General features: G+C 35.0%; 1 long non-coding RNA gene and 1 other non-coding gene across 2 annotated transcripts in view; both read left to right on the plus strand.

Annotated features, from left to right (window-relative positions):
- Positions 1-805: 805 nt before the first annotated feature.
- TRNAW-CCA (transfer RNA tryptophan (anticodon CCA)) lies at positions 806-877 on the plus strand. Its single transcript has one exon. It is a non-coding gene; the product is annotated as a tRNA-Trp (tRNA).
- A 9,527-nt stretch (positions 878-10,404) lies between these two features.
- Positions 10,405-26,273, plus strand: part of LOC140743328 (uncharacterized) — a 231,818-nt gene continuing 215,949 nt past the window's right edge. The window contains exons 1-2 of the long non-coding RNA XR_012102452.1: positions 10,405-10,825; positions 13,156-13,193. This is a non-coding gene — a long non-coding RNA (uncharacterized LOC140743328). The remainder of the gene's footprint in view (positions 10,826-13,155; positions 13,194-26,273) is intronic.

The raw sequence follows: 26,273 nt of genomic DNA on the forward strand, positions 1-26,273 counted from the left end.
CGGTAAAGCCGTTTCGGAGCAGTACGGTAACTAACATTGTGACACTAGAATTTTATATATAAGATTTTAATATACCTACTCCTAACACTGTAAACAATTACATCTTTAAAACCTTATGCATAAACCTTATGTGGAAACTTTGCTGATCTTTGTATGTTTCCCAAATAAAAATAACATAAAAGAAAATTAATTAATTACAGTGTTTGATACAATTTCATTAATTAAGAATTATTCCACAACGCAATATCAGTGCCATGCATTCCAAGTTTTTGAGCATCCTCGCTGTCATACAGAAATATTTAAATGTAATGTTAAAATAAAAGTTTTAACTTCGAAATAACGGCATTTTGTATTTTTAAAACAAAAAATATCTATTTCTTCGGTAGAAACTGACTAATCTTCTCAAAACCAAAATGAATGAACTTATTTTGTGAAGAAAAAGTAAGGCGCCAGGCGCTTGTCAGGTGGGCGACAGTGAGCGTTTTACTGTAGTTCGTAAGTACCTTACTTTGTAAGGGAAAACGCATGCTTCTTCACACTGACAAAGCATCCGTTCGGAATATTTTAATTTTGGAAGATAAAAGTAAATGTTGTGTTATTTAAACCATTTTGTGTTATTATCGGCGAAACTTCTTTTTTGATATAATAAAAACTTATAATCCCAAATTTTCAGTTCCCGTTAGTATTATATGTATTATGATGAAATTGTTAATAAAACATTTTTATTTTATTTGTTAATTTACCAAACTCATAAAACCGCTCCGATTTTAACAAACTGTTCGTAACTTTAGCCATTCAACGTAACGACTCCGTGGCGCAACGGTAGCGCGTCTGACTCCAGATCAGAAGGTTGCGTGTTCAAATCACGTCGGGGTCACTGAAATTCCAACGATTTCTCTTTTGTTATTTTTTATTTATTTTATTTGTAAAACAAAATTATTATTTTGCCAGCCATTTCTAAAAGTCTAAAATGTAATTTTATTTTTGTACTGAAATATTTATTACGTGTATTTGTAATATTTTTATTACTTCGATATATATTTAAAAAAAAAACATTTAATTTTTTTTTTAACAAAAACTACAACCGACTTCTATGTCACTACAAAGTAAAAAATAATTGAAATAAATGTTAGTTTAGTACATATTTGTGAAGTCGGCGCTCAATATATTTAGTTGGATAACGATGTAAACAGCGTGTCTAATATGAGCGCGGACCGCTTATCGTTTAAGTAAATCTTCGCGACAAATTATACTTCATAACTTCTAGGAATGCGTTCTTTATAGTATTTTTATGGTCGGCATTTAAGTTTCATATTCATATTCATATCACTGCGAAAACGAATATTTATAATTTTATACTATCCCGCCAGTGTCTGCTAATATCTATTTTGTAAAGCCTGCCGTAGCTAATATATATATATATATATATGCAATATATTTAATGATACCTATCGAGTATATTCAACAAACTTACTTACAGCGCCATACACACACGCGTACATAAGTACAATAAATTAACAAGTATATTTGTTTTATTAAGTGTAAGTTGATCTGTCCGTAACATGATAGATTGCTTAACGGTTGCAAAATTAATAATATTTTGTAAACGTCTAAATATGCCACAATCAAAAAATCTTAGGTATTCCTACCTATTTGAATATGAACATCAAGTAAGGCAAGGTATTGTTTTATACCGATATTTTGCATAACAATAATAATATTTTTATATATACCTCGAATTGAGACACATAAATTCAAAGAATGACAAGTACGAGCTTAGGAATAAGCTCCGAAATCTTGGGGTACACATACAATTCTTACTAATGCAGCTCATTACCACGATATAAGGATCTGTATAGATACTTATACTGTGTCACTACTAAGAATTGTAGCGACAGGCCGCTTCTGATATACAGGCCTTTTCAAATGGGCCTTCAGGGCCAAATCCGAAACTATAAGGATTAGAGAAAATACTAAAAGGAGTTACGAGGCCGATTTCCTTAAAAACCAAAACTGCGTAATTACTTTTTTAAAGTATATTTTTCCCTATTCAGGAATCGAACGAGTTCGTTTTGAAAAAAAATGCACCCTCTATTTTATTCCACTACCTGATAGTGCCTCTTATAAGGATCAAATTCTGGAAAGTAATGACAAACGACAAAGTAAAGGTAAAATACATTTTTTCCTATTAATTTGGCGTATACTAATATGGCATAACAAATTTCGCGTATTAATACATTTTGCATAATATTAACAAATTTTTGTGGCCTAATGTTTAAAATCATTCGCAAGATACGTTTTGTTCTCCAAGAATTCATATCATTTGTTCGACTTAGTTAAGGTTATTTTTTTATATTATATTAAAAAGCCTTAGTATTAAAAAGTAATGTTTATAAGCTAACTTTTATTTCAGTAAGTACTTTAAGTGGTGAATTTCACAGCCGCCCTTCGTATAATAAAAATGCCCTTTTTACAAGTTGCAGTAACTTTATCATTTGCTTATAAAATAAACCTAATATTTCAATTATTGTAGGTAACAATCTGACTACAGTTAGGCGAATTTCAATCAACAAATATAAGATTAACGATTCAAAACAGAAGATAAATCCAAAATATTGTTTTAAAAAAATGTTGCATCAAAATAATGATGTCGAAAGTTATTTACTAACATGAATGTTTAACGTACATTATAAATAATGTATTTATAACATTTATTTTTAAATAGCAAAAACGAATAAGGAGGAAAATTGTTTTCGGGTGATAATCGTTTTTGTTTTTGTATTTGTATTAAGCAATACTATTTTTTTATCACTTCTTTAGAAAGTAAATCTGTCAAAATTAGGTTTACCAGTGTCATATAAAAGACAAAGTTATTTATTGTGTAATAAAAACTTAGAACGCAATACGCTACTCACAACATCTACTTCTAATATTGTACGCTGCGTAACTTAATTGCTAGCATGTAGGCTTACAGTATCTACGCCACAGAAGTCCGCAAGATTTCATAACGATCAAACTACATGTTAGAATGACACGTAAGCACAAATTTAGTGGATACCGTACAAAACGAGTTTGTGGATAGTCTACGATAGGCCACGAGTGCGCACAAAAGAAATTCTAACCGTGTTGCTAACTGCTCCGTCGTGGCAGTTGTCTTTTGGTCGTGAGCAATGTCGGGTGGATAAGTGAGCAAGTGTCGTGAATGTGAACTAAACAGCAGTGACGAAATCGAGGTACTGTATATAGCTTAATTCCCATCGGTTCATGTTCGCCTAGTAATGTTGGCGCCAGTGCAGCTCGTGAAATCAATAAATGCACGCAACCTAGCGAGGCTTAGCGCACGTATCGATTGCAAGTGAGGGCATTGACTCTCAGTCAGCTGTATGCGTCTTCGCCCGATCGAACTTGTTTACATTTTGCGAATTATGTTTTCCTTCTTTTTTTTCGAAATTCGAGATTATAGAAACAAAAAGTAACAGTTAGGGATACGATTTTAAAAATATTTCTTATCAAAATAAAAATAAATATGTTTACTTGCGTTGTAAGAAAAATCATAATTATTTTTTATATTAAATATTATCATTATCATGCACCGCACAATTTGCAAGAGAAATATCTTTCTTTAAATGACGTCGTTAATTATGCGACGTATCTGACGACTAATATGTCACTTACGTTCTCAAAATTGGCAAGCTGCCTAAAAATCCTACGTCATAATGTTTTAGAATTTATAACACTAACATACAATGTCAGGATCCAATCGATATCCAAGCCACCCTCGCTTGTGGTTTGAGCCTTCACCCGGATCCCTCGCTCTCTCTTTCACACAACACTATTTATACGAGAAAGTCCTACTCACGCGTAGGGTACCAATTTCAATCATATTTAACACTTCGTTACGCAGCAAAATAGGGTTCTTGAAAAACAACTCAAACTTGTGTACGAGGAATATTTAGTAACGAAATCATCAAGAATTCAAGAAATATATATAATATTATTATCTAAGAAATAAATAAATTGAGTTTTTTTTTAAATAAAAACTTTAATTTTAATTCATTGTATCTGCATTTGCTCCACCATGCTGGAGTATGCTCAAACTGTCACCGGTTTGAGGGCTTTCCTCACAATTATATGAATGTGTAACCAAGTCAATCAGTGGGACATGTATAAAAGAAATGGTGAAAATAATGTGCTAAAAACCTTAAATTCTATTTATTGCAACGAATTAATGCTCCAAAAGTCTCCCGCCTTCAACTTCACAAAATTGCTCCAGTGTGAGTTGGAAAAAACTCAGGTTCAGGGCTCCGCCTATTTTTGGAAGTGTTTTGTTCGGTCAAAGCTACCGACAATTTATAACGCTTGTTACTTTACAACCAGTATCAACTCTGTGCCAGATAAGAACTTCCACCACGTGCTCGTATTGCTTGACTGTCTATTTTAATATGAAAGCAAGAAACTAACTCACAGCGTTTTCATAAAATGGTCACTGTCCGCCTCCGCCGTCCGCCGTCCATAAATATCTGAAACGAAATCAAACGAGAAATAGCAAGCGAACATGCAGTCCAACTGATGGTAAGAAGCTATTGTCACCCATGAACATCTATATTGAATTTCAGAAATAATAAGAGTTCTATGTGAGGTTGGACACAGTTGCGTATTTGACTAACTTGGATATGTATGTCTACTATAGTATCCGGCCACATACACAACGGTATGAGTACCGCATATTATCATCAAAAGGACGATGGTCCCAGGGGATCCCAGTTGATTGGGCGGTTTGAGCTCGCACTCTTGCTGTCCCTGATATATAAAAATAAATAATATTCTTAAATAGTATTTATCAATCTCAAGAACACAAATTCAATGGTGTTATGTCCTTGGGATGTCTCGAAGACCTGACTCAGATATGAAATAAACTACTTTCCATTTATGAATGTGACGCGGTGGATTCAACCTTCAATAGTTCATGAGCCCCTGGTACTGTAAAGCAAACTTTCGCGGAAATAATCAATAATACCGACCTGCGCATTCGAGCCATGCAACGTCACGCTCATAAAGATGCGTACAGCATGAAAACAACTGTTTAAGGAAAAGTATTATAAAATCAATATATGAATAGTATGGGAGTACTTTATTGCGTACGTTTATGTTGCCATGTACTCATAATTTTGTTATTAAATTACAATTTAATCAAATGCAATGACGAAAGTTTGTTTACGACTGACAAAATTCTCATATTGTCTCAGACATCTTTTATTTACATTTTCATCTACTTTATAAATACGCAAAAAATATTAAAGAACCATCCGAAAACATTTATTTCCTTTTCCTTATTACAGATTATAAGACTTCGCAAATATTGGAATTGGACATTGAAACATACTTAACAAGCTTTCAGTTCCTACGCTTCCCACGCTCACGCCTAAGTAGGGTGTCAAGGTTTTACGGTCGAAAAAAACCTGAAAAATAACAGTGTTTAGTCGTCTTGATCATTATTTTTCCAGATTAACAGTAAATTTACATAAAGATTTCGCGACAACATTAATATAAAATTTTATAAACTTTTAAAATACTTAAGAGCAACATTAGTTTTCGCAAACATGGAAGAATTTATTTTTCAAGTCTGCTATTTCTAAGCCCATACAGAAATGAAAAACAAAACCCGGATAAAAAACATAATTTCAACAGTACATAACAAAATCGCTTATCTCATAAAATCGCTGCAAACAAGTAACGATATCCAAAAAAGAAATGTATAAACTAATTTATAGAAAATGTCAAGATTTTATTCGATTTTATCGTTTTAAAATTTTACAAATTCCAAAAATATTGAAAATTTCTAAAAGTATGATGTGTACACCTTTAGCGTACCCTTAAAATTGAAAATTAATATATTGAAAAAAATTATAATATTGAAAATTTCTAAAAGTATGATGTGTACACCTTTAGCGTACACGTGCTACTACATCCGATCGCATGAATGGCTATTCGATTTTTGTTATTTGTATTCCGTTTCACACATCCCTATACCTAAAATCGATAGCTCTAGCGTCATGCATTCAGTTAGTACACACCAGAGTTGTTGTGGACCTCCGTAACTGTAACCGAAACTATCGGATATCGGAAACAGAAATATAACCTTAACTGTAAACGAATCCAATATAAAAGTTCTAAATAATATTGGATCGGTGCAGTGTCTTAATAAACAGACACAGTAAATAAATTCAAACCATTATCTATCTTTATTTTCTTTACTTTTTTAAACCTGGAAATACTTGAAAATCTAAAGTATTCCACCTGATGCTTTTGTATCCGTAGTATCCGTAACTGAAACTATCCAAAGGCATCCGGTCATCTCATATAGATTTCTATCATTAACCGTATCTGAAACCGATATATTCTTTCATATATCCGTAGCCAAAAATTTCATAAACGAACACCCCTAGCATACCTGAATAGGCTATTGGTCAGAGAGAGATGCTAAAATAAGTTCTCCCTCAGAAATCAATATTGCACTGAGTTACGCTATACGAAGTAACGTCATGAGCTGCGCGTATATGAGTTAGCGGCATAGAAAAGTAAATAACAGTACCGTCACTCGTTTTTATTTCTGACTTTTAATACATTTAAGCGCGTATCTATGTAGTAATAGTAGCACTTATTATGTAGCCTGTAAGTACGAGTTATTACGAGTTATTATTAATAAACGCGTCATTAATTTAGACGTCCCACACGCGTACGTATATTTAATTATTGTATTAAGTTGCCTGAAATGTATTCTTCTGATCATAGCCATAGATAGCGTCTTGCGCAAAAAATACAGGTTATTCTCACATATTTGTATTCTTACATACAGTAGATTATTTCGGCGCGCCTTAGAAACGCCTTTAGCGTGCTGTTCGCAAGAGTCCATTCTGTAGGATCATACTATAGCTTTTCTGTGGTCACGCCTACGGCACGGTCTACGTCTATGCTATGACGTCATAGTACTCGTGGCACTGATAGCGTAGTCACAGCGATGAACTCCTTTAATGTATGATCTCCTGGTAGCCGTTGCATTTAATGCCTATCTATACTCGTGGTAATACATTGCTGGTTCAGAAGTAAATGTTCGAGTACATTCGGTTCTATACAGGTCACAGGCGATAGGATATTAATTGTAAAAATAAAATACTTACGCGTACCTAACGCGTTATTAATTTAGATATTCCGCACTGTACGAGTGCGGAATGTCTAAATTGTATATTGAATTATTATATTTGAGTTGCCCGAAATGTATTCTTCGGATAAAGTACTCGGATGGACGAGTATGAAATTTGCCGCAGTTATAGTTTATATACCGAAGAAGAGCACAATGCTAATATTTTTTTAAATAATGCATAGAAAGTACATTAAATCAATAAAAACACATTACACACACTACCACCTACCTACCTACCACCTACACGCATTTGACACAAACATATAAAATTCAAAAACTCTGTAATCAACATTTTCTTATAAAATGACACATTGACATGGAGGAAAATGACGCATTGACATTGTTATATTTTATCATGAAAAAAATTTACATTATACAACCTACTTGGATGCAAATTAAGCGAAGGTACTTCGCTTACACATACACATACATATATACTCTTTTGTTTATGGCTGTTTTGTTGTTTATTTCTGAAAACAATTTTTATATAATTATGGTGGAATTTCGACCCCCGGTCTACCACTAGTTTTTATAATTCGGCGAATTTTCGAGACGCTTTCAGTACGTTGTACGCAAATGGTCCTTTCTGTAGAACTTTATGATAGCTTTTATGTGGTCATGGCTACGGCAAGGTCTACGTCTATCCTATGACGTCACAGTACACGTGGCTCTGATAGCGTAGTCACAGCGGCGAACTCCTTTAATGTATGATCTCCTGGTAGCCGTTGCGTTGAATGCCTATCTATAATCGTGTTGAATACATTGCTGGTTCGAGTAAATGTTCGAGTACATTCGGCTCGAAACAGGCCACAGGTGATAGGATGTTTTGAAGTATGTGAAACTTAAAAGTAACTAAAATTTTACATAATAACCTGTCTGATTTTTGAATTATGTAAGTCAGTTTATACGCATAATAGAGCAAGTGAGCAGAACTATTCTAGGGCTATGGCAAGAATGGATAAATATGCCAAAACCCATCAGGAAATGGAAAATAAAGCTAAAATGTTTAAGAAGTTCAGTCCCTTTCCTAGCTGCCATGATAGTCACATCTCTTCAATAGCGGAGTAATCAAAGAACGGCTAGAAGTTGGTGAGTTCGCAGATTTTTTGTTGTTAGGAGATGAAGATAATTTTGGAAAACCCTGATACATACTACTTACATTACAACCCTGCGTAATCCTGTTAGTGACGCAGAGCACTTTGAAATAAATATTATTCTATTTATTTATTTTTGGAATATTCGGGCTTTCTTGGAGTTGTGAAATGTCATCCGATTTTTGCAGTCTTTTATAATAAAAGTGTGATAAATTAGTGGATAAAGATGATTTATTGTAAATGTTGATGATTATGGAGCAATATAATCGTATTGTATTTTTGGAATACGGAACCTCGAAATAATCATTTAGTTAGGCAATCAGTCAGGCAGTCACCCTGACTTTTTATATACAGGGTGTCCCGTACGTATCACGACAAACTTGGGGAGAACATAGGTTAGGGTCTGACCTCTCAGAGAAAAAATATTACCTTACAAAAGTGTCACCGTTTTTGCTATCGATTGTTTTATAACTAGGAGCTAGGACATGGATGGTATATCACCTACCATTCTTTTACCCTTATTTGCTGAAGAGTTAGAGTATCGCCTCTGGCTCCTAGATCCATCATCAGATCAGTTCCAAGGTAGCAAATTATGACACTGTCATTCAAATTACATACACATATGAAGTTTCACTTCGACACGACACCCAGTCCCGTTAATGCAAAAACAGCCTAAGTTTTTTCTTCAACATTAAATAGTAAGTGTGGTACTTATCTGAATTCTCTATTAACAAGACATATTTTTTGGGCAATGTGCACTTATAGTCCAGTACCTTTATTTTTAACCGCATAGTCAAAGTTGAGGAAAAAATGATAAAAACATTTCAAATCTTCATGTAGCGTTATTTTTTTCATGGTTCCTTTACATCTTTTAACCAATTACATTTCAATATGGTAGACCAACTATCTGATAGTATTTAACAGAAACAATAAACACTGCATCACCAAATTTGTACACGCAGTTAACGAAAGAAGATAAACAGGGCGGAATTAAAAAAAATATATATAAATAGTGCAAGAACGATGACACTTTTAGTAAGGTAATATTGGATAGGCCACTTGGGTATTTCCGACGAATATAATGACACCTTAACTGTATAAATTCATCCTGCCCTTTATTAGATCCATGGGTATAAAGAAAGACAAACATACAAGATACGTGCGAAAAACATAACCCTTCCTTGGCAGTCAGGTAAAAATTAAAAAAGCTTGAAAATGTAATAGAGAGACAGTTAAAATTTATACAAGGACTGCTATAATACTACTATACATTAATTACAATACTATACTATAATTTAATACTATACTATAATACTGCTATAATTTATACTATGGCTGCTATAACAACAGATACAATAACAAATAAAAAAAAAAAAATTTGCTGGTACTGAACCCTCAGAGGGCAAATTCGACTCGCACTTATTATTATCGCATGAACACCGATTATGTGCCTACGGAAGACCGAAATTTAACGATTTCTACGAGGATAACATATTTTCAAATTTCTATCTTTGACAGGCAAAACATTGGATTAATTCATTTTATTAATAACGAGTGCAAGTACCACTCACATAATTCTTAATCCTTTTATTACGCTTCGGATGTCGACAGATGTGTGTGGAATATCCTCTTTAGCGAACTAGTTTCATTGTGCAAATTTTCAAAAGAGCCTGCAGCTGCATACCTGATTTACTAATGTTATTCACTGACCCAATGCTTAAAAAGATAAGGGAGGTCATTCATACTTATTGAAACGTTGTTCATTTAATCTTATAACAGTTAAATTACCTTTAAATTTTTTGTAGCGTTCATAAAAATGTATTTTTATTTATCTCACAGTATTTTTTTAGACAACAATAATAATTTTTAATTGCATTACACAATTACAAATAATTGGGTAATTAAAAAAGTTGACCAGGAATTTAGCTAACTAATATAATTAATAATATTATATATGATTTTAATCAGTGAAAAGTATAAGAAGTCATGTTCAATACGATTTCGATTCGTAATAGCGAAATAATACTATTTTAAGATAAGCCGGTACGTTTTAAAGCTTAATTTGAATATTATGACAGAAATAAATTGTTTATTTTGTAAAAAACCCTGATGCGGTATAACGCAGCAAAAGCAGCGCCATCTATGTTTCCATTGAGCGACATTCTTAGCTTCGCTCGCTTACAGCGGAGAATGAATAGCAAGAGCTGGAAGTCAATACGCCGCCATGTTAGTAACGTGCGTCGTGTTTCGTTTTATACTACGTAGTAAAGTCGTATCTAATCGATTTCAAAACAGTTTTTTTGTGATAAACACGGCTTCAAACAGTGTACCTAGTGAAACAGTGGGACGAGTGTAACGAGTGAGGTTTAAATAAGCGTCTCAGCATAGTGACTGCATTGCATTTGTTTGCGAGTTGTGTAATTGAGTAATGCAAGAACAAAGAGTGATACGTTAAGAACTAACAACTAAAGTTACTTGTGATTCAATATTAAAATACAGTAAAATTATTTCAGTGTATTTATGATCATTGGTATAATTATTTTATTATTTAGTACAATGATTTATTTATAAACAGTGACGACCTTCGAAATACGGATATAAGTACCTGTCATGTGACATGTGTCACAGCTCAGCTGATCTATCGATAAAAATAGCTACACACGTATTTTTGGAACGTGTTTGGTTATTGACAGCATTGAAAGGTTTTATTCATAATATTATGTTATTATCGTTTCATAATTTTACTAATTACAAGCTTGATCCTATGATACGTTTGTTGTAGTATTACATAATATTTATGGCTGTGCGAAATAAAGCGTTTAACAAATTAATATTTTTCATTGTTACCTTATCCCCCATAAATGTACACATCCAATCTATTGCATCTCAATAGTTAAAAAATATGGTTTTCTGGAGTATTTATGGAATCCAGTTCTATTTGGCGTTTGTTATCGACGTCTATTGATGGTATGATCGTTAACTGCTGTTTGTATAAAAACTTTGCAACAATGGTATCTGCTTAACCTAAAATAAATGGTACAATTGATTAAACTTTTATTTTGAACATGCGATTTTCACTGCAAAGCTAACATATATGGGATTTTTTGAACCAGTTATCTTAAAAGCAGTGTTGTTTATATGGAGATGTATGATTGAGATAGAAGATGAAGACGCCGATTATTAATTGCTCGAATTTAATATGATTTAATTAACATTTTAAATTTGTATTTGCTTTTATAATCATTGTATGTGCGCTCTTATTGCAATATTGCGAATTACGCGAATAAATAAATCCATTTATAATATGTTTATACATTCATTAAATTAGTTTGACTGAGACTTTCGTTAGGACAAGTCTAGACGACTGCAAAAATACTGTTTTAATTAATTCATGTTCATTATTATCATCGATATTTATGACAACAAAGCCTCATAGTGATTCTACAAAGAATGGTTCCAAATAACTTACGTATTTATTGTTAGTTTTCATGAATCCTGAAAATTAAGTGGCATTTTAGTCAGATATGCGTTTATTTTTATTTCAATTACAAATCAACTAGTACGCATTTTAAGGCACCGACATATTAAATATGCCTATTTGTCTATATTCACGATTTTATTGCTTTGGCTTCTATTATGAAATCTTATTACATATAAATGACCATGGCAGAGAATAAGTTGGCGCGAAAACTTACAATTTGAAGCTTGTGAAGGATCTCTGTGACTTGTGTGTGAATTGTGAAAATTTTGTAGAAGATACCTACATCTAAGAATTAGTAAGAAAATGCAATGGCAGTAACACGACCTATCAGTTGATATAAATACATATGATTCGACCTAATACTGAGACTATGAGGTTGAGAAATGTCGGCTGTGATATGAATTATAATTAAAAACCTAAATAAAAGTAGTTCGTAGTTTTGACTACAGTCAAAACTACGATGTACTACAGTATCTTATTTTATCGAGTTTCTAGTTCGAAGGTTGATTTTGTGGAAAGACAAAGCAAGAAGTAACAGATGCTAATATGAAGTGTTCCAACTTAGTACCCGAGGGCAGCATTACAACAATAAGTATTATATTTAGGGTCGGTTATAGATGTCGATGGTAAAAGTTTGCGTAACATATGTTGGCTGCATACTTCTTGGCTTCCGTTACCTTTATTTTATTGGTTAAATTGCATCTGTTCTTCATACAGGAGTTTTATCAAAGAGAACTGCGTGTAAACCTACTTAAGATTTGAATTATATAACAGTGAAGCAGAAGAAAACGCTGGCGTGCAGGCAAGCTGGTCGCAGATCGAAGAATTTCGGCAACAAGTGCAATAAATCTTTGATTCTAATTTTTTGTAATAAGAATTTATTGTATTGGGAGCGATTGATACTAAAGTAATAAATAAGTAATAGACGTAAATTTAAAATATTCAATGGATAACTAAAAGTATTGTAGGAACCTTCCTCTTAGAAAAAAGAAAAGATGATAATATTATACAATAAGTATACCTATAATTTTAGTAAAAAATATTTTGATTGAATGTTTAGAAATACAGAAATACAATGATATAAGAAACACATATTTTTATTGTAGAACAATTACAATTGGGTTGGCGCCATAATGTCTTAAACACATAATTATAGCAGAGAAGGTACCTATAATTGTTGAATCAGAATAAAAAGTTCTATTTTCATGCAAAAAAACTTTTGCCAGCAAAATTGCAATGCGGCAGCGCGGTTATATACATACATACATTTGGCAATGCGTAAAACGTTTAACATGTGTCATCCAGGCGCTGCAGCTATAACATAACTATACTCGCATAACTAGTAAGCAGTTGTATAACCTTTTAAATTCAAATTTCAGCTATGTTCGATGAATCTACCGGTCGTGTTTTGTTCCTGGTAAGTACCGTAGACGTAGTTAGATTTAAGAGTAATTAGATTTATAAAGCTCCACCGTATTAGAAGTATGCCGAAAATAATAGGCAACATATAATTAATAAGTATGTACAATGTACATAATGCAGATTAGTATAATTTTAGATACATTAAATCTATAAAAACCTAATTAGGTGTATCCTATGACGAGTGACCTGAGAATTGTTTCTTGTACAAAATTAAGTATGCGGATGGTTTTTGAAGAGTTTGATGACATTTTGAAGATAAGTTTAACTTTTATGACATTCGTCAAACTTAGACATGATTTCCTATCACTTAAAAGAAATAAACAAATTATGTTTGGATTTGACAGTTTGATTGCCGTTATTAATCCATCACTGTTTTGAGACACTTTTCTTTCATATGTGACCTAATTTTGTTTTGAAATAAAGTAAACAACCCTCTACTGTTCGACTTCTGGGCACGAATCTCTTAGAGTGAGTCAATCGCGCTGCCCAAGTGCGAATTGGTAGACTTCACACAACTTAAAGAAATTCTTTGTAATAAATTATAACGTCAAAATTAAGTATGGCATCGAAATGAATAAATCATTAATTGAGTGTGTTAAACCAATTTTTAATGTTTATCACTGTTCCTTATGTATATAATAGCAAAGTCGCAGACCATCATTTAGAATAAGGTTATTGCAGGCGCATTTTTTATTTAACGTCGTTAGGAAAATGACAACAGGGGAGATATTCATAATGTTATTAAAAATTAGAGTTATTAAGAGTAGTCGTGTGGCAGACTTTAACCTAGGGCAGGTTATTTTATTCAAACAGAGACATAGATTAGTAAAGATACTTCGCCGCCTTGAAATTGATTGAAGCCACAAACGGCTTATTAGTAAGTTCTTTTTTTGAATTCTTGACAAATAAAAACATTTTTAGAGAAAATTTACGAATAAATAACTAACACTGCGTAATTTACATAATAATTAAATAATTATTTCAAATATTGTAGGAACATTTTAGCACGGAGACATGGCAAAACTTTTTTACGCCACTATTTCAGTTCTCAAATCTGGGTACATTTTCTTTTTAGGAGTGAGTAATATTTACTTATCTATGAATAGAGATGTCAATAGGCGGAAGTAACTTCATAAAGAACAGGTTTTATTTGAAGCTGATCAGAGACGCGTTGCCGCTCAGGGACGTTCGCCTCGTCAGTTAAGTGGCCTCCACACCTACAGTATAAGGATCTATATTTGTACTGTGCCACACCCTTCCAACAAAACGTAGGACAGTTTTACGCTAGAAATTGGTGTGCCGTGAGTACCTACGCTCCCCCGTCGAACCTTAATGGCTCTACAAGCTTTCATCTTCACTCTTAAAGGGCATCCTGGCTATTAATTTACTATCGGAATCTTCTTAGACTGTGATAATAAATTCAACATAATAACTCGTAATGGTTCGCTACTGTTTGAAATAAACCGTATAATATAATCAATAAATATGTAGGCATAACAATTACAAACAAGTACTTATAATAAAAGTTTATTAAATAATGAAACAATCTACGATAGCCGAGTTTAGGCATGGCTCAAAAGACTTGCACGTAACCCTGTGGAATATCTTAATTTTATCTAATTATGCACATAATGTTGTTACAAACAAGTAAACAAGAAGACTTTAAACACAAACAATATAATTAAAGAATACGTGTAGTTCACGTAACTAAAGTATAAAATGTATTTTCAAGCGACTTATACAATTTTAAATAAATGCGACTAAAGCATATCTTATTTCCAAAAATCAGGATACGAAAATCCCCAACTGCACACATACTCGTCATCTCATACGAATAAAATATTCATGAATTTAAATCCGACCGCTCAAATCTTACAAACTGCAGTATCGCTTTGCCTCCAGCGTTTTATAGCACCCTGGTACCAATTCATTACAATGTTGCTAGATGGTAACATTGTCGCAGCCGACGCGTCATTATGCACTGACTTATTTGACCCATTTGAAAGTCAAACTGAGTGACGCGTCTGATATCGCCACCGGTATATAAATACTTATTTGTTTGTTCCGTGTTTTAACGAACTTTTAATACGATATTTTAATAGACAATTTCTGGAAAATTTAATGTTTAATAACGATTCAGCCATCGCATTATAAAGTAGTCTTCTGCGGGTGCTATTTAAAATGTAAGGGGACACATATTATAAAATTTATAAGTTTGTGAAGGACTGCTTAGTCAAGAATCAAAATCGTCCTTAAGATCAATCTAAGGCTTGTCTGATATTAGTTGTATGTATGCTTATCCAGAACGCAAGAGTTTTATTATACGTCCTAAAAAGATTAAGGTACCTTCATACGGGGATTATTCACATTCAAAGAGACATATATAGTATCACCAGACTTCGTTCACATTTTGACGAGGTAAAGAAGATGCGATCAAACTCTAAACAGACTTGTTATCACGTCTAAGGGCTTTCCTCACAACCAATGTGCTTTTTCATATACTTCGTTGACGTGTTTTGAAACAAATGACACATACTCGTATGTATAGTATGGACATGGGATATGCCTGAAACATCAAGAATTTTTTTATGTAGGCCACAATTACAAAATATGTATAAGTAAATGCCTTTCTTCCCTTATTATTAAAAATAACAAAAATAAATAGGTACAACCAGTTTCTATATCACTACAAAATAAAAATAATTAAAATAAAGGTTGGTTTAGTACAAAGTTCTGAATTCGGCGCTCCATATATCTAGCTACATCACGATCTCAACAGTGCGTTTAATAAAAGTGCCAATTTCAGAAACATGTTAGTACTAGACCACCATTTATTTCAAATTTTTTTGCTTTTTAGTGATTAGAAGTCGATTGAATTTTTTGTTAAAAAAATGCTAATAGAATGCCTACTTATTGTCAAATTTCGATCTTTGATTAGTACACAATGGATAGAATGATAATTAATTATGGGTTTTATACGATACATTTTTCGGAATTAATTTGCAGCTGTAGTTACATAAATCACTGATATTATTCGTCCTATTAATTTCATTGTGAGTGAATTTTAGTTTCAAGTTAAAGAATAAAACTATTTCTTTATCCAATTTACAACTTTTAAACATGCGTGGTCATCGAAACCAAACGTGTACACCAAGTTCTAGCTTAGCCCGTAGGGATTAAGTAGGTTCAAATTGAGTTGCAAGATTTGGCCCTAACATGCGTACTAAAAAGACAGAGACAATAAATAATGTTGTAATAAAACACATACATTACAACGTAAAGTATTAAAAAGTAAAAGTTTAAAAAAACCCGACTTAACACCACATGAAAGTAAGAATACTAATAATTTGAATGGAAATTTAAAAGAATATAAAAAAAATGTGCATGCACGAAATTATGACTAAACACTACTTAATAGGCTACCCGAATGATGTATATAAATTGTAGGTGGTACAGGTTAATAGGTGTTAAAGGTAATTTCATTCAAATAAGAAATATATTTTAGACGAAAGTCGTAGTATGCGGCTTGTTTAATAAAGTCAATATCGTATCGTTTTCGATATAACCTCCGCCGAGCTATGTGGTCCTGGTACCCGGTGCATACATTCTTGCAAGTTGTTGCACAAAATCGAGCCGAGGATGATGTCATAACGAAGTAGAAAAGGTCAGGTGCATTTGATACGTAGTTTTTTCTTCGATTTAATATTTGGTTGGTTGTGAATCAATTTGTGCATCTAAAAATTAGCTTTCGGGATCAAATTTCATTCGGATTCGGTTCATATTGAATGGAAATGTGGTTAAACGTGTGTGTGATATTAATTGAGTATTTTGTTGGCAACAATTAAAATGTAATAATTTCAGTAATGTTATGCGTTTATTTATTTCAATATTTTTATAAATTATACTCGTATATATTTTGTGTTTTGACATATGCAATTTCATTGAGTAAGAACAGTATTTATACGGATTTCCTTACATATTGTAAGTGTATACACACATTAATTGTACACATGTTGCACATGGAAATAATAAAAAAAATTGTTTGTAATGTTATGAGTACGGCAGATTCGCTAAATGAAGCAAAATATGATTTTCGCACGCATTGACAGCCAATAATGAATCGTAAAATATTTGCAAAATAAAAACAGGTAAATATCAAAATAAAAAAGTTAACGCTAAATATAATAATAATAATTATTAATTATTTTGAATCGACGACTTACGACGGACATGGCTGAATGGACCAATATATTATTGTCGTATCTATAGACACACTGGCAGCAAATTCATTCAAACTCAATTTAGAATACAAAAAGAATTTAGTGAATAATTGATTGACGGCTAATCAAATTGAAATAATATAAAATCTTACTTCGCTATAGTTTACAGAATATTTACAAATATCAAAGAATATAATAGAAGGAAGACGTTTGTTTTAAATTATTTAAAAGGTAACCAACAAAACAGTACGAGGGGTTGTCTTATTGTATGTGAACCATAATAACCGGTAAGTTTATCTTGCACATTCTCCCTTTGGCCATGGCCAGTTTATATTTCACTTCTAAAGGTGGTCAACACCCTAACACCCTTTCTGGTTCGACTCTGGCGGCACCACCGTCACACCTATTTCTGCCTAATAACAGCAGTGTTACGCGCTGCTGTGGTAAGGGAGAAATATTATTCAGAGGCGTTCCAGCTTATTCCTCAAAGGTAGCGGCGCATGGGTACGGCCGACCTTAGGTAGGAATATCTCATCCTATCTGGGGTTAATTACAGATGTCAATGGGCGGCAGTAGCCACTTAACATCATTATATAAGATGATCAGTAACATGGATAAGTAAAGGGGACAGACAGCGGGAAGCGACTTTGTTTTATACTGTTAGCAATATATTATTATATTCAAATGATTTAATTACGTATAGTATTATTTTGTATTATTTTCATGATGTGTTATTTTTATAATAATAAGTGCCCATTTATATAGTCACTGGCTGTATGGGTTATACGATTGTGTGCATTAGCATAAAAAAGAAAAAGAACGCGCTTGGCACGAGACTTTTATTTTACGCGGGAATAATTAAAGTTGTAAATTGGATCAAGGAAATAGTTTATGTTATTAATGCTATGTAGTGATAGTGATATTATATACATCCTATTTCGGTTTTGTCAACCTGCATCGCCAACTACTATCTAAATTTTATGCTTAGAAACGACGCCTCAACGTCATTTTCAAAGTAGGAACATAAGTTATCCACGGCGCGAACGTTAAATTAAATTAGTAAATTTGGCAATAAATATTAAATTTATGTGCATTTCCTTCACACACGATTACATATGTAGATAGGAAACGTAAGGCCCCAATTACAGACATTCAACATGTCGTGTCTGACGAAATCATATTTTTCTATACAGTATTTTTACAGACGGGTAGGTACGACTTGCGTCTGCACGGTAGCCGGCCATGCCTGCATGCATAAAATAAGAATACTATAAACGTTAAAAACTCTCGAGTCACCTCACTATGAAGAGTGAATTTAACACGTCATAATATATTGAAGTCTGGTTATTTAAAAATCAAGTTAATGCATTTAATTCAGTATACTTGAATATTAAAAAAACTACAACACATTATTCAAAAGATTAAAGCAAAATGTGCGTAAGACCGTGATCATGTTTCTTAACCCGTAATATATTTCGATATTTTAACAGAAATAATTTTAGGAATGTTGTGAAGATTTCTAATGACTTATGATCCTATTAAGCCCTGAGATTTAAGGCAAACCGCTGAGACAGTATGCAGTTATCATCAGTTATAATTTTTTTGATGAAATGAGTATAATTATATAAATACATTTTTTTTAATAAATATAAAAAATGTATTTATTTATACATTATGTATGTATAACGGTTAATGTACAGTCAGCTTCAGAAGTAGATTAGCTGATGAAGATTTCCAAAATAGCTATAAACATAAAGGTTCATAAAATAGATTAACATCGTTCTCTTTGAATGTAGCTGAACAATATAAAATGTTTACTTTGTTTCTTTAAGGTCGAAATAAATACGAAATTGATTGTGTCGGGGGCAGTCTAAAAAAATCACTCTACATAAATTGGGGCTTAATTTAGGAGAAAGAAACAAGAAAATATATTTGTTTTAAACTGTTATCTACCAACTAGTCAATTTCTTTATCATTTAATAAGCCGTCATCATCGTCAAAATTTACTTTTCATTATCCAGTAGGCACGGGTCTCCTCTTAGTGTGAAAGAGTATTTCGTCTTAGTCGATTCTTCATTGCTGAATGTCGTGGCCTGCTGTAGTGGTCTGATACAAATTTCGCCAAAGCTTCTACTTCTTCTGCTTGTCTCAGGCATTCTGTGATAGACATCAAGGTTAAATCCTTGATCTGGTCAGACCATCTGGTTGGCGATCTTCCTCGAGCTCTTTTACCCTACACTTTCCCAACGACCATGATCTTCTCACACAGTCCTCTTCCTATCATGCTATACGGCCAAAGTATGAAAGAATTCTTTGGAGCCAGATGGTTGATAGTCTTGCTTTTACTTTCAGCTCCTTTAGTATAGATATGTTTCTCTTTTTTGGTGTCGATCTTTTGCCTTTAATTTGCTCGCAGAGTCCAAGTTTCCACGCCGTAGAGAAAAATAGAGAGTACTTATGTTTTGACAAGTCTTACTTTAGTGATTCGAGTAATATTTCTATCGCGCCATACTCTTGTTAGACTTGTCATGGAACATTTTGCCATTTGGATTCTTTTCCTAAGGGTGTTTAGACTATAGTTTATTTTGTGGGTTATGTATTTTTTTCGCAACACTTACAGCTACTGAATTAGACCACATTTTTAAAATTACCTTATATTTCGTTTGAATGACATAAGAAGGCATTGTTGATCGACTTCAGGGAGGATTCCTGATCTATAGGCTCCATGATCGTTTAATAATTCTACATCATATAAAGGTGTTAAATGCTACTGTGTTTTGGTTTGAATCGTGGTGTGATAAAGGCAACCCAAGTGGCTAACCACGTGTGAATAACTCGGGGATCTCTCTATCAGGGGATAAATTTCAGATGTACAAGGGCGGCATTGTCCACTAAATTTAACTCGATGAACTGGATGCACTTTTGCTAATGTTTGTTAGCAGGGTTGATTAAGGAGGGAAACTTAATCGAGGGACGAAGCAATGCATCTGTGGTCAACCTCAGGCTTATCTCTATGAATCGATTGCAAGCGTCCATGAGCGACAGTCTCCACTTTCTATCAGGTGGCCAGCATGCTCGAATGCTTCTTTTATTTTGCAAAAAATGAATTAAAACCTTGTATGACCACCTTTGGCGTCTAGGACATTATGAAGAGGTTCATCCGTGAGTTTACTATATTTGTACAAGTGCCTGGGAGGGGAGTCATCGCTTAAAACTATTTGGGCTGTGGGTAATAATATCTCATCCAAAACTTCACATTACCCTGTGCATTCAGTCGACCTCTCAATTTCAATTAATTCCCCTGGATCACATGTGCTCATCCACCCCCAGAAACTAACAGAAATCCGACCACTCGAACTTTTTTATAATATAGCAGTTTTTTATTTTTTTGTTTACGAGGGGGAAACCTTCAAAAGGTACCCCCCCCCCCCCGGTGGCCTTCCTCTACGTTGCCAAGAGGACTCCGGGATCTCCTACGGAACGCAACCGGAGTCCTCTGAACGCGTCGCCCCTTCGGGCTCCACCCAGGTGAGCTCCAGGACTCACCACACCGTCTAGTGTTTACGACGGTATGCGACCACACACAGCGCCGTCCTTCCCGGAGTTGCTTACCGGACGGCTCGACCTCCCAATCTTGCCGCCCGCAACCCCGGAAGCCCCCTTTTAGTCGCCTCTTACGACAGGCAGGGGATACCGTAGCCCTATTCTAGTCCCGGGACTACAGGGACACCGCGCCGGGAGGCGCTATCTGCGCCTTCGGCGCCTCCTTCTCCGCGCGGGATCGGCGCGCTCCCTGGCCCGTTCGGCGTCCTCCTTGGTGAGCATAACGCGCTCGCAGAATGCAACCACGCTATCCCACGCCTCGCCAGAACGGACCATTGCCGCGACGACAGCCTCCGGGGAGAGGTCTGGTCCTATCCGTTGCACTAGGATCCGCCGCTCGGACTGCCACGCTGGACAGTGCTCGAGCGTGTGCTGCGCGTGCTCCTGGGCATGCCCCCAGTGGTGGCACTGCGCTGTCGCTTCCCTGCCTATTCTATGCAGATACTCACCGAAGCAGCCATGTCCGGTGAGCATCTGTGTCAGCCGGTAGGTGACGCATTTCCTCTTTTTGAGCCATGCTCGGAAGTTGGGCAGTACTGCACGGGCTCCTGTAGCCGCTCACGCCAGCGTCTTAACGCGCGCCAGCTGGCTCTCGTCCGAAGCATTTTAACCGTCTGAGGATCAGCCCTCTGGCGGAGACCGCGGATCTTAAAGAAGATCTCTGCGGTCATATCCGCCAGAATGTCCAGGGGCGGGAACCGCCCCAGGAGTGTAGCCGTCTCGTACGATATTGTACGGTACACTATAGCAGTAGCATGAGAGTATGCAGTCCACTTGATGGTAAGTGGCCACTGCCGCCCATGGACTTCTATAGTTGACACCAGATAGGATTAGACATTCCTGAGGTGCTCGACCTCAGGAATGTCCCCCTGAGGACTAAGTTAGAACGCCTCGGAAAAGTTTGTCTCCCTCACACCCTTCAAACCAGAACATATCGTTTAATACTGCTAATTTGAGGCAGAAACAGGTGAGACGGGGGTGCCAGTGGACTTGAACTACAAAGGGTTTTAACACCTTCATTACCACCACCACCACCACCACCACCTATTTTCTATTAAGTGCCTCTCTTGACAACGTGTTTTATTTGTCCTCCATAAAATATTGCGGCCATATTCAGAAGACGTAAAGGTCTTTTCATCAGAAAAGCTCCCTTACTGATATATAAATTTATACATCGTTGTGCGAATTAAGTAACCAGTAGGCATTTTTGTAGCAATAGTTTTTGTTTTTATTATAATTGCTATTTTTACTATGTATTACTATTACTATGTATGATACAGTAATAGAATAGTAGTAAATTAGTATTAGAAAATAATGTTTAATATTATACCCATTCAAAATAGTGTTTTAACACAATGTTTGATTCAGCGACATCTGATTAAAAGGCAACACCTTGCTAGATAGATACATCTTCTTCTGTTCATGGGTTCCTGGTAGTAGCGCGGTTCTTCTGCCCATTTCGATCAATACTTTCGCGCACCCTAATATTTTCTGCGCATCTCTATAAGGGTAGTGTTCGATTACATCTGTTATTTTTTGTGTTAATTTGAACGATTTCTTTTCCTGCAGGTATATTTTATCTTAATCTCGGCACGCTTTAATAGAAAAAATTGTCAAAACTATCGAGTGTTGACTAATTTTTTCAAGTAGGTGTGTGTGGAGCCACACACATAAATCCACATGTGTATGTATTATTGCGCAATTGGACTATGTCGTTTATGTGGATCAAATTCTGGGAAGCAATTATAATTGACAAACTTAAGGATTTTTTCTCATTGTGAAAGAAATAAATAAACTACAATTAAAAATATGTAATGAAATAGATGATTATAAACCACTGGGGATGTGCATGCACCTTTTGATTGAATGGACAGCCCCAACCCCCGCCAATTTAGGTTATACTGAGAGAGTAGTCTAGGTTTATATCTCTCGCTCTATCTTGGAGCGGTTCTCAAAGTTTTTGTCCCAACTGACAAAAGAGAAAAAGGAAAATTAAAGTGCACCTTTTGACTGTATAGACAAACCTACTTTGAAAAAATTAGGTTAGACTGAAGGATTAGTCTAGTTTCCTATCTCTCTCTCCCTATCTCTAGATAAAATGACAGTGATTAGGCCACATATTATGCGTATACACAGAATACAAGGGCGTACGCTTAACGCGTTTCGCACGAGCAAAGTCGCTGGCGTTATTCATACATTTTTTTAATACAAAACGTGAGCGTGCAACCGCGTCAATTTCAGCATGCTCCCTGTGTATCTCCTTTTATACAGTTTGTGTATTTAAACGTTTTTATCCGGGAAACGTTTTTATTGACATTGATTTTATTTATTTTTACCTGCTACCTAAGTGAATATTCATTTACACATTATTGGCAAGGATATAGAAATAGGTATGGCCTTATGTCTCAGTGCGGCCACTTGAAACTTTTGTCTTAACAGGTTTTGATTCCTTTAAACCATGGAACAATTTATTTCTACCAGATTGTTATTTTCTTGCAATCCTTTTTACGTTTGATTATTCTTGGGTATATTCAATCTACCGGGGATTAATTCCAACTATAAAGTATGAAATACAAGATAGGAAGTCATTAATGATGCCTATTAAAAGCATGTGTTAACCACTGCTGTGTTCTGACTTCTGGTTTTAAGCGTGGCCTTAAGCCAGTATGTGGATCTCGAGTATGGCAGGAACACTCTCATTTTTTGGAAGTTGCAATGTAAAACGTTTAACGAAGCTCTTAAGTTCAGATACGTTTTATTTTCAGTGATAGAACAGTACATTTTTCGAAAACCAGAAATCTGACGATGTCCACCCGAAAGTGGCGCTACCTGCTCCGAGTCTCCTTTTAATTTTTAATATCTATCTTTTGTAGCGGAACTTCTTTCAAGACGTTACAGCAGTTATGTTTCTTTTGAAAAATAAATAATTGTTGCCCTTTAGCGAATTTTGCTATCTCCAGTTTTTAAAGTACATGTATAGATGGCGTTAAAGGGATTTTTCGTAATTTACATATTGGACTTGATAAAATTAAAATCTATTTTTCTTTACTGGCCGCCTCTACATTCGTGTCTAATCTGCCCAATCTTCTTTGGTACTCATATGCTTCTATGTGATCCAAAGACGAAAGTATAACTTAAACTTAACTGTATTTTGAGTTAGTGGGTAGGATTTAGGAGGTGATAGAAAGAAATAAAAACAAAGGTTTTGTAAGATATATAGTATATATAAAGGTTTTGCAAATATATTGTGGCGCATGCGTCAAAAAGTATCGTGTAGCTTAGCAAATTAAAAAGCTTGTTGTAGGTTCTCAAATATATTTTCGTTGTACCATATAATTATAGTTTTAAAGTTATTTAAGAAAGAAGATACAAGTGACAATCCGCGTCTCGCCCCTTTTTATTTGCAAAACTACTGAGAATGGAATTAGATAATAATTTACTTAAATATTACAGCTAAAGCCATGGTCTTACAAACGGCAAATCTTTCGATATTGCATTGCTCGTTATGTAAACAAAGTTACATTATAGTTTTAAATACACTTTTGGACGTATCTACGTCTATTCAATTATCTAATCAACATACGGAACCGTCCTCGCGCGCGGCACTATATACACTCCTTTGCAAAAAAAACGGGCGGGTTTGATTTTTTAACATTATTGGTAATAATTTAGTTCTTCAGAGGTTTTAATAGCCAAACTATGTTACTGGCACTTAATAAAGAGTCTGGGTATGAAAAAAAGTTCATTCCAAATTCAAAACTTTTGTTTTTTAAATTATTAATCCATTTTTCATTTTGTGACACTTTTCGCGGGTTTGCGGTTAAAAGGTTATCAAGCAACTAAAAGTAACTTTTCGTTATTTTTAGTACAACAATTTATGTTTATCGCATAATTCTGCCTTATTGTGACTTAAAACAGATATCTTTGTGTCTATCGTAATGGCAGAAAAAGCAATGAGAGCTAGTAAAATTATAGCGCTGCTGGAAGAGGGGTGTAGCCAATGTTACGTCTCACAGCGGTTAAACGTGAGTCGTTCAACCGTACAAAGAACCTGGACTCGATACCAAGAGACAGGTTCCGTTCAGAGAAGGCAAGGTTCTGGGAGAAAACGTTGCACACAGCCGCGAGACGATCGCTTTTTAGTGACTCAGGCGCTGAGGAACCGCAAATGCAGTTACATAGACCTCAAAAGAAACCTTGAAGAGGTACGAGGAGCACAAGTTAGCCTATGGACTGTGAGGAGAAGACTTTTAGCTGCTGATATACGTAGTCGACGACCAGCGCGGGCCCCCAAGTTACTCCGTGAGCACCGGATTGCGCGGTTGAGGTTCGCTAGAAATTGCCTATCTTGGACACCAGGTAACTGGAGTAGCGTACTCTTCTCCGATGAGGCTCGAATTTGTCTGCATGGTGAGGACCGACGTCGGCGAGTGTTACGAAGACCAGGGGAACGCTATGCCGATGTGTGTTTTGAAGAAATCACCCCTTATGGTGGAGGGTCCGTTATGTTTTGGGCGGGCGTAACTTCCAACTATCGTACCGAGATAGTATTCATAGAAAATGGCTCACTAAATGCGCATAGGTACATAACAGAAATCCTTTCTCAAAATGCACAACCCGCACTGACTGTAATTGGTGAAGATGCCATTTACATGGACGATAATGCTCGGGCCCACCGTTCTGGCGACGTAGATGCTTATATGCAAGAGGTCGGTATTCGTCGTTTGGATTGGCCAGCGCGGAGCCCCGACCTTAACCCCATTGAGCATGTTTGGGACCTCCTAAAAAGGCGAGTACGATCTGTCCAACCACCTCCACAAAACATCAGAGAGCTTAAACGTGTAATCTCGACTGAGTGGGAACACATTCCACAGGACACCATCAAAAGCCTGGTGGGAAGCATGCCAAGACGATTACATGCCGTAATCGCTGCAAGAGGAGGTCATACTCGTTATTAATTTTTATTTTTTAATGTCTCTTTTATTAAAATACCATAAAAATACTCGTAGTCTTAATTTCATTATACCCATAAAAATGTCCATTTTAACACGGCTCTCTGTTTACATTGACTAAAACACCGATACCAGGATAAAAGTGTTAAAAAACTAGATTCTCATTGATAATAAGAAATTTCTAGTCATCCAAGCTAATGACATACTAAAAATATAATAATATTTACCCATAGAAAAGCTAAGGTAAAGTGTGTGTGTAAGGTGCCCGTTTTTTTTGCAAAGGAGTTTAGTTTGGGAATC

The sequence above is a fragment of the Epargyreus clarus genome, unplaced genomic scaffold (assembly GCF_041222505.1).
Source record: "Epargyreus clarus isolate Ecla_fem2 unplaced genomic scaffold, WU_Ecla_fem_2.2 ptg000007l, whole genome shotgun sequence".
In the NCBI taxonomy this organism is placed as follows: Eukaryota; Metazoa; Arthropoda; class Insecta; order Lepidoptera; family Hesperiidae; genus Epargyreus; species Epargyreus clarus.